Raw genomic sequence first — 12,784 nt, forward strand, 5'->3', positions numbered from 1 at the left:
CATAAAATAAGCCATAGCAGGATTTTTAAGCATTCAAGGAATATAAGCCATACCCTGAAAATAAGACATAGTGATAGGCACAGCAGCAATGGCTGCCGCGGCAGGAGAAGAGAAAAAATAAGACATCCCCTGAAAATAACCCATAGTGTGTTTTGTTGACAAAAAATAAATATAAGACGTTGTCTTATTTTCGGAGAAACTGCTCTTGATTTATCCAAATGGCCCAAGGCAGAAGAGAAAAAACTACAGTATCTGTATGGGATTCTGCTGCTGTTTCTCCTCATATGAAAATGCATTAAGCGTCTTTGGAAGAGTGTGAAGGAACTCTGGATGGGATGGAAAACCCAGATCTACAGCAAGTGGAGGAATAAGCCTTTCAGAGTCACTGTGATCCCAGTCTTTTAACTATTTGTTTCTCCTGCATGTCAACCTACCTCTTCAGCCGTGATCTGCCTGGTGCTTGCTTGCAGTTTCTTGTATTCTTAAAAGTTTTTTTAATGGGATTCCAAAAAATGGTGAACGAGAAGATACAATTCCCAATGGTGAATTAAAAGAAATACATGTACCTAGGGAAATAATAGTTTTCTGCAGGTTTCCTCTTTCAAACTTTATGCTAGGATATACTGCTTTTAGTTTGCCCAAACTCTTCTCTGTTAAGTTTAGAATTTTGACCATGACACATAGGAAGAGTCCCTGCCCTTTAATGGACTTGGCAGATCAAGCCCAAAATAATAACAATAACAACAATAATTTATTATTTATACCCTGCCCATCTGGCTGGATTTCCCCAGCCACTCTGGGCAGCTCCCAACAGAATATTAAAAAGATACAGATATATTTCATTCTGGGATGCGGGTGGCGCTGTGGGTTAAACCACAGAGCCTAGGGCTTGCTGATCAGAAGGTTGGTGTTTCCAATCCCTGCAACGGGGTGAGCTCCCGTTGTTCGGTCCCAGCTCCTGCCAACCTAGCAGTTCGAAAGCACATCAAAGTGCAAGTAGATAAATAGGTACCACTCCGGCAGGAAGGTAAATGGCGCTTCCGTGTGCTGCTCTGGTTCGCAAGAAGCAGCTTTGTCACGCTGGCCACATGACCTGGAAGCTGTACGCCAGCTCCCTGTTCTGCAATAAAATGCAATAAAAAGGTCAGCAAGTTCAATCCTTAAGCTCAACAACTTTGGGGGAAACTTCGATCCTAAAGAAAGCTCAAGAGGTTTGTGGTAAAATTGTAAAACAAAAGAAAAGAAGAAGAAGCCCTCTGGTTGGCCCTCACACATGTTCACTTCATCAAATCCGGCCCTCTTTGAAAAAAGTTTGGGCACCCCTGATCTATACAGTTCCAGGTCCAAATACCAGATTTTTAGAAGACATCTGAAGGCAGCCCTGTTTAGGGAGGCTTTTAATGTTTAGTAGATTATTATATTTTATTTTTCTGTTGGAAACCGCCCAGAGTGGCTGGGGAAACCCAGCCAGATGGGTGGGGTATAAATAAATTAATAATAATAATAATAATAATAATAATAATAATAATAATATGATTTCAGCCTATAATGATAAATCAGCACTTCAGGCTATAGAAATCACATATTTGCCTCTCAACAATATTGCTCCTACAGCAACTGTGAATCCTCCTTTTTTAGAACTCTTTGAAGGTATATACATTTAATAAATAATAAAAATAAGAAAATAACATTAATTTTGGTGATCAACGTGATTATTTACTTCAAAGCTGGATATATTGTGGACATTTTAAAATGGTTTCTAACAACAAAAAACCAGCTCCAGAAAACCAAATCAATCATAAGCAGCCTCTGATTCAGTTATCAGATAGATCTTTTTTTAAATGACTCCTCTCAACTCAAGGTTGCCTTAGGCCTCACAATTAAACCTAGTGAGAAAGTCATTAGAGATGTTGAATGCTGCCTGGTTTTATAGCTGTACCAGGTATTTTTTGAATATTTTCCCATCTAACAACATTACACCTCGTTGGGATTCAGTACCAGGAGCCAAACATTATTTTAGACAGCCTCTTTAGAATCAGATTCATTGACTTAAGGGCAATTGAAATACTATTCACTTCCTCATGCCATATTGGCCATCACATATTGACTTAATTTTCCCATTGGGCTAATATTTCTGCCTTAATTCTGTTGGAAAAATCCTGAAAAAAGTAAAAACTGTTTGATCCACCAGGCAGTGCTCTGTTGTGTGTGTTATGGCTGGTGAGGATATAGCAGAGGAACACTTAATAAACACTTTAAAGTGATTTCCCTTCTGGTGATTTACTCAACGGACTGCAGTCCCCTATAGACTGTATACAACTGGCCTACCGTGTTTCTCCGAAAATAAGACACAGTCATATTTATTTTTCCTCAATAAACACACACTATGGCTTATTTTCAGGGGGTGTCTTATTTTTTTCCTCCTTCTCCTGCTGCGGCTGGCATTGCTGCTGTGCCTATCACTATGTCTTATTTTCGGGATATGGTTTATATTCCTTGAATGCTTAAAAATCCTGCTACGTCTTATTTTATGGCTACGTCTTATTTTCGGAGAAACAGGGTATCATATCTATGGAGATTAAGGCTGATGCCCAGTTTACTGCCAGTTTAAATGTTATTTTCTCAATAGTGAATAGGGTTGGACAGGAATGAAGTGGACTCAGATTGCCCATGAGCTGAACTGGGCCACCTGTAAAGAAGAAGAAGAAGAGTTTGGATTTGATATCCCGCTTTATCAGTACCCGAAGGAGTCTCAAAGCGGCTAACAATCTCCTTTCCCTTCCTCCCCCACAACAAACACTCTGTGAGGTGAGTGGGGCTGAGAGACTTCAGAGAAGTGTGACTAGCCCAAGGTCACCCAGCAGCTGCATGTGGAGGAGCGGAGACACGAACCCGGTTCCCCAGATTACGAGTCTACCGCTCTTAACCACTATACCACACTGGCTCTCTGGAGCACTTTGGAGAAAGGTGTGTTGTTTTCCAAAGAGCCAAATCAGGGCCTGAACCAAATCTTGTACAGTATTCTGTGCATACCTGTAATTTCCATCTCTTTCCTGAAAGAGCCCTTTCCCATGTCTATAGGCAAAAATGCATTGGGTTAGGCAGCCAAATCCTAATCCCTAGCCCATGGGCACAACTAATTAATTGATTAATACTTAATCAAATATATATATATATATATATATATATATATATATATATATATATATATATATAAAATTTTCCTTTTTACAATTTAAAATACTCATTTTACATTTTACATCCTTAAGATATCAATGACTTCCCTTCTTCTCTTTCCATGGTTCACTTTACATATCATAAATCCCTGCATATTTTACAAAAACCATACCATTCAGTTTTCCATTATTGCATCCATCAAAACTTATTTATACCGTTGAATTTATCTTAATTATTTTTTTTCTTAAGGTCATTGGCCCTTAATATATAAGGAAGGTTTCCTGGCCCTGTTCATTCACCAGCCACCACTCTGCTGAGACCAGTGGTCCCCAAGTTCTCATGTCTTATTTCAGCCTTAAACCTTTAATTTGAAATGTGGAAGAAGAGGCTGAAGATAGACTTTGACGAATGACACCAATTCATCTCCAAATCCCAAGTTGTGTGACATGGCGTGCGGCTGCGGCTGTTTCATTCTGTTTCTAATCCCTTTTATAAAAAATTCCTGCCTGGTATTCACAGGCTTTGGGTTGTATCAAGAAGCTCTAGATTGCAGAGAGAAGGTCAAAGAGCTCTTGCTGAACACTGTGAAGCTCTTTATAAAGACTTGGAAAGGTCAAAGTAATTTTGTTGGCTATTTTGTTTTGAGCTGTGGGGAAAATGGTGTTTGCTCTGGAGGAGTATTACTTCTGTAGTCAAGGGGCGAGAGGCTGACTCAAGTACATGATGATGGTATGTCAATGGAAGTCACAAAAATAAAGTGATGGGCATTTTCTGGCACCCACATTTGCGAGCATTTGCTTCAGACATTCTGTTGTGTTTTAGATGTTTTAACCATTTTAAGTGCTGAAAATGTGTTCTTGTTTTATTTTCAATTTTACTTTGATGACATGAAGTGTTTGCCACCCTGGACTCCCCTTCCAGATCCCCTCCACAAAGCTGCTCTCTCCGAGGGGAGAAAGAAATTGGTGCAGAGGGCTGTGGGAGGTAGGGAGCACAACTTAGTGAAACTTTCTTCTCCCTTTCACACACACTTGTGTATTTTACACTCACTTTCCATGGACATTCTATTGACCTACTTTTAACAATATCCATGGGCAGAGAATCTTGAATTATTGATCATGGAAATGTTTCCATGTTCAGACAGTGAGGGGAAAAAAATATGTTACAAAATTAGGTAAACTATCTCACTAGATGCAAATGAGGAACCTGATTTAATTCAGAATGTTTGTGATCAAGCCATCAAGGAAAACAGGCTGTGAGAGCCTAACTGAATACATTTAAATAATGAATAATTTAGAAGAAATCACTGGTAGAAGTAGATACATTGGTTAATTGGCTTTTAAAAAAAAGATAGACAGTCCCCCAAATTAGGTACAACATGCAAATATGATGAAAGATGGTCTTTTAAATAAATAAATAAATGATATTTTCTTTACGTTATATTTTCTTTACATTTACAGTTAGAGCTTGATGCAGTCCAATGTAGTTACGATGCCTATGTATGGGGGATTTTTTTCGCAAACTAAGAACACCTTTTCCTCATTCCTTATACAGTGGTACCTTGGGTTACAAACGCTTCGGGTTACAAACTCCGCTCACCCAGAAGTAGTTGCTCTGGGTTGTGAACTTTGCCCCAGGATGAGAACAGAAAACACGCGTTGGTGGCGCAGCGGCAGCGGGAGGCCCCATTAGCAAATGTGCGCCTCATGTTAAGAACGGTTTCGGGTTAGGAATGGACCTCTGGAATGAATTGAGTTCCTAACCCGAGGTAATGGGTGGTCTGCAAACATTTTCCATACAGTGGTACCTCTACTTACGAATGCGATCCGTGGGCTGGATTTAGAAGGCGATTGGGCCGGATCCGGCCCCTGGGCCTTAGTTTGCCTGCCCATGGTCTGTCACATACACATTTGGGTGCAGAAATGGACACAGTAAATGTGCTAAAATTATTCAACCGATGCTGACTGGGTAGCTTAGTTCCCCTGAAATGTGTTTCGCTAACACAGCAAGTCTTTCTTTTCCTCTTCCATATGGTAAACAAAGTGACACATTGCACTAATATATGCTACCACTAGCCCTGTTACTGCCAGAACATTAAAATGGGGGGTATTATGTATTTGTCTTCCATAAAATGTCCCAATAAGTTGAGAGAAATATTACTGTAGATTTTAAAGTGAATAGCTAAAAGAACAAATGCTTCCTGCTCAATTCAGTCTCACAGCTACTCGTTTATTACTTTTTGCAAGGACACAAAGGTCAAAAATGCTAAAATAAAAATAATGTACAGTAATGTCATTTTAAATGTGTTTATCTTCCTTTATCTAGGACTATTATTACAATTTTCTAAAAAGCACCAAATCCCCACAGAAGCATAACATAGACATGTGTAAAGGCACACGTGCAGACAATGTTTTCACATTAGAAAATCACAAAGGGTCAATTAATAACATATACAAATTGCAAGAATTTGGTAAAAGATATTGGCATATTAGATTCATCAAAATGGAAAATTCTAGGATTTTCTATGGGTCAACAGTTGGAAATAAAAACAAGTGTGTTATTTCTAATAGAGGAAGAAAAATGGAGCACAAGCAGTGCTTGCTGTTTGGGAATATCATATGAAATATTGTACGGAAATTATTAAAATTGGAGATATTTAAAATCATGAGAGTGGGCTTCTGTTTGCTGTGCTCCCCCCCTTGCAGCCTCTTGTCCCACCCTCTGGAGCATGGGTAGGCAACCTAAGGCCCAGGGGCCAGATCCTGCCCAATCGCCTTCTAAACCGGCCCGCGGACGGTCCGGGAATCAGTGTGTTTTTACATGAGTAGAATGTGTTCTTTTATTTAAAATGTTTGACAGGCATATGTCAAGAATGCTTTGATGGTGTTTCCTGCTTGGCAGGGGGTTGGACTGGATGGCCCTTGTGGTCTCTTCCAACTCTATGATTCTATGCATTTCTGGGTTATTTCTGGGGGCTGCCTGGTGTTTCCATAGGAGTAGAATGTGTCCTTTTATTTAAAATGCATCTCTGGGTTATTTGTGGAATACATTCACACACACACCCCTTTCAAAATATAGTCTGCTCTGGAGTATATTTTGGATGCATGGGGGGGCGCTTTTGAAGAGTGGGGGGGGGTCTGTTATACCAAGAGTACAGATGTTGTTGGATTTTACTCATTAACTTTGATTTACCGATTAACAAGGCTAAGTTGGGTGTGAAGAAATGGTCACAGGAGAAAAGGCACCCACTCGCATGCATTGCAACAGATAAAATGGATGTCTTCTCTTCCCAGGAATATTATTTCTATTTTCATCAATACCCTTAGAAATTCCACCAAGGATAATTAAAATTCTGCAAGGTAATATTAGCAAACTTGTTTCTAACGATGAGGTTTTTAGATTTACATTTAAAGCTACTCAACTGAAAATAAAAGATGATGGAATGGCCATACCTAAAATTAGGCAGTAATGTTAACTGCCATGGTTCAATGGTTAGAACTGGGCTAGGGGTGAACAAGGAGTTCAAGCACTGTTAAATGAATGGATGTGGAAGAGAGGGAAGAATCCAATAGTTCAACCTAATGCAATCAGGGATTCAATAAATGGAGACTTGGAGCACAGTTAAAATGCCCTTAGGTCCAGGAGTCTCACCCCTTCTGCTCATTCCTTTAATAAATTCTTTTTGGCAAGCTAGGACATATGGATATAAAAAGGATTAACATGGATATATCTTTTCTTCAAACTGGTAAATTTAACTGAATGTGACAATCTGACTCACTGTCTCAGTATCTGATATTTTATGGATTAAAAGCTTCCTAATAAGAATTCTAAAATAAGGTGACATATTAGGTCACAACATTTAAAAGTATATTAACTGGAATTCTCAAAATGGCTTGCAATCCAATATACATAATAGGCGGAGTATGAGAATGTTCAAAATATTATATTGATGTTACAGCTAAGGATTTTTAAAAATAAGATCTTATATTTAAGGCATTGGTCTTCAACTGTGGAACGCCCTCCTGTCAGACGTTAAGAACTTAATTCGTTCTGGAGGTCCATTCTTAACCTGAAACTGTTCTTAACCTGAGGTACCACTTTAGCTATTGGGGCCTCCCGCTGAAGCCGCACAATTTCTGTTCTCATCCTGAAGCAAAGTTCTTAGCCTGAGGTACTATTTCTGGGTTAGCGGAGTATGTAATCTGAAGTGTCTGTAACCTGAAGCATCTATAACCCAAGGTACCACTGTATCTGACTTCTAGAAGACACCTGAAGGCAACCTTGTATTGGGAATTTTTAAATGTCTAATGTTTCACCTTTTTAATGTGCTATAAGTCGCCCAGAGTGGCTGGGGAAATCCAGCCAGATGGGCAGGGTATAAAAATAAAATAAAATAAAATAAACAACTGTGGATCATGGCCTGATCCAAGGTGGGTCAAAACAGGAGCACTACGATCTTCCAAATTTATTATTATTATTACTATTATTATTATTATTCGTAGTAGTAGTAGTATTCCCCCCTTTTTTCTTCGGACGGTACTCAAGGCAGTTTACAGAGAAAAACAGAACTACTAAAAAATGTGTGTGTGTGTGTTTGTGTGTGTAGTAAGCCCACAAGCATGTTTGGGTTAAAAGTGTGTCTAGGGTCTGAAAAGGTTGAATGCTACTGATTTAAGGTATTGTACTGGGACGCAGGTGGCGCTGTGGGTTAAACCACTGAACCTCTTGGGCTTGCCGATTGGAAGGTCAGCAGTTCGAATCCCCGCGACGGGGTGAGCTCCCGTTGCTTGGTCCCAGCTCCTGCCAACCTAGCAGTTTGAAAGCACGTCAAAGTGCAAGTAGATAAATAGCTACCGCTTCAGCGGGAAGGTAAACGGCGTTTCCATGCGCTGCTCTGGTTCGCCAGAAGCGGCTTTGTCATGCTGGCCACATGACCCGGAAGCTGTACGCCGGCTCCCTTGGCCAGTAAAGCGAGATGAGCGTCGCAACCCCAGAGTCGTCCGCGACTGAGCCCAACGGTCAGGGGTCCTTTACTTTACCTTTACACCACGTAAGTTGAAAAATGTGTAAGTTCACAAACAGTGCAATCATATGAAAATAGGAAGCTGCCTTATCCCATTCATTCATCTAGCTCAGCCTTGTCTGTACTCTGACTGGAAGTGGCTCTTTGGGGGTACAGATGGGGATATTCACAACTTCACCTGGGCATGCAAGGAATTGAACCAGGGACCTGTATGCAAAGATTATCGCTTAATGCTAATCTATGGCTATTTCTCTTCCCTGTGCATGTCTACTCAGAAGTAAGACCCACTGAATTTAATTGGGTTCTGTCAGTGTTTCTTTTTGTGAATCTAAGTTTGGCCTCATTGAGGGGCAGTATTTCAATATGAATAAGAAAATGAGAGTACCCCTAAACTTTTTTTAATAGAAAAAAGCACTGGGTTCTGTTGAGTTTATTCCAGGTACAGTAAGTGAGAATCCTAACAGAGTAGATCTGTGTTGAGATACTCAGAAATTAGTCCCCATTTAGTGCAATGCAACTTACTCTCACAGACTTGCACATTTAATTGGTGATCTGAATGAAATTATTCAAATTTTTAGCATATTGGGTGGGATTGTACATTCAAAAAAATATTCTGGAATGATGTGATCCATAAAATTTGTAAAATTACACAGAGCTGTTGTATCGTTAGTGAGACAGAACACAGCACTACATAATATTTACAAAAAAGAATGGTTGGGAGTATGTTGGCAATCAACTGGATATTGATGGCTAAATATTGGAAGAGACAACCTACTCCTTCTTTAGATATCTGGCATAGAATACAAATGCATAAAATATTGTAATATAAGAAACACTTGGAAGGTAAAGGTAAAGGGACCCCTGACCATTAGGGCCAGTCATGACCGACTCTGGGGTTGTGCGCTCATCTCGCCTTATTGGCATAGGGAGCCGGCGTATAGCTTCCAGGTCATGTGGCCAGCATGACAAAGCCGCTTCTGGCAAACCAGAGCAGCACATGGAAACGCCGTTTACCTTCCCGCTGTAGTGGTTCCTATTTATCTATTTGCATTTTGACGTGCTTTCGAACTGCTAGGTGCTTTCGAACTCCTTCTTTAGATATCTGGCATAGAATACAAATGCATAAAATATTGTAATATAAGAAACACTTGGAAGGTACTGCAATGAAAAAGACTCATTAAAGTGTTAGTATAAATATAACTGGTTCTAGAATAAAAAAGCTCAATATAAAAACATTAGACACAAAGTCGTGCAAGTGTTATAGGTTATAAGAAAGCAAATGAGAGCTGTGGTTATTATACAAACAAGCAACTGTAATTGTAACATTGATTATTGAAGAAATTATGGCATTACAGAAACACATACCGTAGTTGGATAAATAAAATTAGCTTCAATTTGCAATTGTGTAAATCCTCTGACGGAATCTCGATATGAACTATGGAGAAAAAGGAAACTAGAGAAATCCTTCTATAGCAGGTCTGTACAAGCTGCGAAATGGAGTAACTTGTGCAACAAGTGGGGAAATGAAACTGGAGAGCTCATTCGACAGCAGCTTTCCATAACTTGTGACCAAAAAAAGCAGAATACCACATCTTAACCATGTAAATCACTGTCTCCCATGTGCAAGGCAACCCACTTGTTTCTGTAATCATAGCAGAAATGGGGGGGGGGTGCGATATCAAGTACCTGGTGGGCAGTTTTATTTGATCACAGGCTGGTGCTTCTGTTTAGAGAAACTGTGGTTTATGCATTATTTGTTATAGTGTCCTAGATTTAATCTCTGACTTCTGTAATGAAAGCATCTCAATGAAAGCAAACTTGGGGGGTGGGGTTGTTGCAATGTTGCTAAGACTTCCGTTGCCAAAGATATGAGTCTCAGAATTCAAATGCTCACATCAAATAAAAGGTGAGCATTACAAACCTCGAACTCTTCCTTGGATCAGAGCTTACTCCAAACTGGGGGAGACTTCCCTGCTTCAGTTTGCTCCCAACACCCATCAAATAACTGAACCTTTTGACAGAGTGCTGTCAAAGATGTTCATTAAAAAACAACAACCCAGTACAAGGATTTTGGCTTAGCCTTGTACATAATATATAAAGATAAGTCCCAGGTGTATTCATCTGTAACATTGGTACTTCTCTGAAAGATCTGTGTCAAATGGCAACACATTCTGGCTTAATATCCATTTTCATCTCTAGACTCACTGCCGTCATCATCTATCATCGTACAGAAACTGTCATTGACACTGGTGTCAGAACAAAGAGTGGAATCTCTAGAAACATCACCCAAGCTCAGGGAAAACACAAAACATTGTTGGGCAGGGGGAAGGGACTAGAAATCCCATCAGCTGCAATCTCTTTCATAGTTTTGATGACACAACCTGTTGGCAGCTCCTGATAAGAAGAGGTGCAAATCCTGAGGCCAATGCAAGAGATTCAAAAGCCCTCCCAAAACCTTGCCAGGTGGAAAGCAACAGCTTCTTGTCAGGACAAACAGGACAAACCCTACGCCAAAGGATAAATGGACATAAATCTGACATCAGGAATCACAAGACAGAGAAACCAGTAGGAGAACACTTCAATCTCCCAGGACATTCTATACAAAATCTCAAAGCAGCTGTTTTATTACAGAAAAAAATCAGGAACAGACTGGAAAGAGAAGTTGCTGAATTGCAACTCATTAGCAAGCTTAAAACCATTGAGCCACCTGGAATGAACAGAGACATAGGATTTTTATCTCATTATACATGATCAAGCTTTCCTTAGCACCTCAGCCCTTGCTTCCCCCCCCCCCCCGCAAGACCAATTGCAGTCGTTAACAGTCGTTAACAGTCATCAACAGGTTTACCACTCCTATCAGCCCATCACCCATTCCCATCACCCCACCCCCACCCTCTGAATATACATAAGGGTCTGGCTACTTCTGTTTCAGTGTATCTGATGAAGTGTGCATGAACACGATAGCTCATACCAAAATAAAAACTTAGTTGGTCTTTAAGGTGCTACTGAAAGAATTTTTATTTAGCTTCTTGTCAGGTTAAAGAGCTTTGTGTGACGAGGCTGACAGAAATCCCCCCCTAATAACTCACAACAGACACAATATTTTAGGTTTGGGTTTGGGGCATTATTTTGGCCACAACTTTATTTAAATACAATTTTAATTTGAGTGTTGGCTTAGGCTTTTGGTTAACCATTCGTCCTTCTCTGGGAAGGACCATCTTCATTGTCCACTTGGGACAGGACTCAAATCATCTGCCCGCTTGGGACAGGACTCTCATCATCTGTCCACTTGGGACAGTACCAGCTCCGACTTCCCCAAGGGTATAGGGAAGTCAAGTAAACACCCCTGGGAGAGGAGGTAGCTGTGCCCAGACATTCTCCCCTCTCGACCAAGAATGTTCCCCAAGGCTCGTACTCTGTAATTGGCCCCCCAGCCCCGCCTATGGCGGGGATGTAAGGGCTAGAGCAAAAGCCCCAGGATTCCTTTAACGGAATACTTGTATGTGGAGCAACATTAAGAAGGGGGGGTAGGCATCTGGCAGCCACACCCCTCCTCCAACCAGATTCAATAACCAAAAGCCTAACCACCAACCTAACAAGTTGTGACAATTTGCTAAGCAGTAGACAAAAACCAAGTGGCAAAGCCAATCAGCCAAATGGCAAAAATCCTACTGGGCCCTTGAAAAGCAAGCGACCCCGTGACAGGCAAAGCAAGGTCAGGCTAAAACCTGTAAAAGAAAGCGGCGGGTGGGAGGGAGATTCAAACACCAAAGCAAGAGTGGCCGAAAAGTGAAAGAAGCTGAGATTAACTAGGGGCCCTCCCGCCAATCAAATTATGCCCATCTAAATAACCACGCCCCCCCCATTACTCAGCTCCTGAAGAGGCTTAGGCCCCAGCCCAAACCTTAAGGGACTTCTTCCCAGCCCTTCCACAACCCGCTTTATATTTTATAATATAAAGCGCTTTGTCACACCTGTCCTGAACCCCCAGCCTATCCAGCGGCAAATCCTGCTGGCATATGCAGTATGTCAAGTCCAAAGTTCAACAGCCAGGAAGCACAATCCCATAAAAGTCCTGGAGCATTCAAGCCAAGATCCATCAGCACAGGCAGTTGAGCAGACACAACACCTCAACTCTGCTTCCCTTTTATTCCTTGCTTCTTGATTGCAGCAATCCCCACCTGGGCTGTGGGCCCTTGCCTGCCTCAGCCTCCCAAAGTGTACCTTCCACCAGTGGCGTCGCAATGGGGGCGGGGGGGGCGGTGCACCCCGGGTGCCAAGTCTGGGGGGGTGACAAAAAGGCACGCTGTGGGGGCTCGCAGAGCCACAAGCAGCCATTGCGCCGCCGCAGTCGCATGTGGAGGATCCCCCATTCGCGGCTGCAGCTGCAAGCAGATGATCCTGGCACCAGTGGCAAACCACTATGTAAATTGCATGTGCGGCATCGCACGCATGCGCTGTACGTTACGACGCTGTACATAGTGGTTTGCCACCGGCGCCGCTCGAGCGCTGTGCGGGCGGCGGTAGGATCCCTCTGTCACTGCTACAGCCTGATGAGAGGGCATCCCCCCAGGGCGGGTGCCA

This window comes from Zootoca vivipara, chromosome 12 (assembly GCF_965207765.1).
Source record: "Zootoca vivipara chromosome 12, rZooViv2.hap1.1, whole genome shotgun sequence".
Taxonomy (NCBI): domain Eukaryota; kingdom Metazoa; phylum Chordata; class Lepidosauria; order Squamata; family Lacertidae; genus Zootoca; species Zootoca vivipara.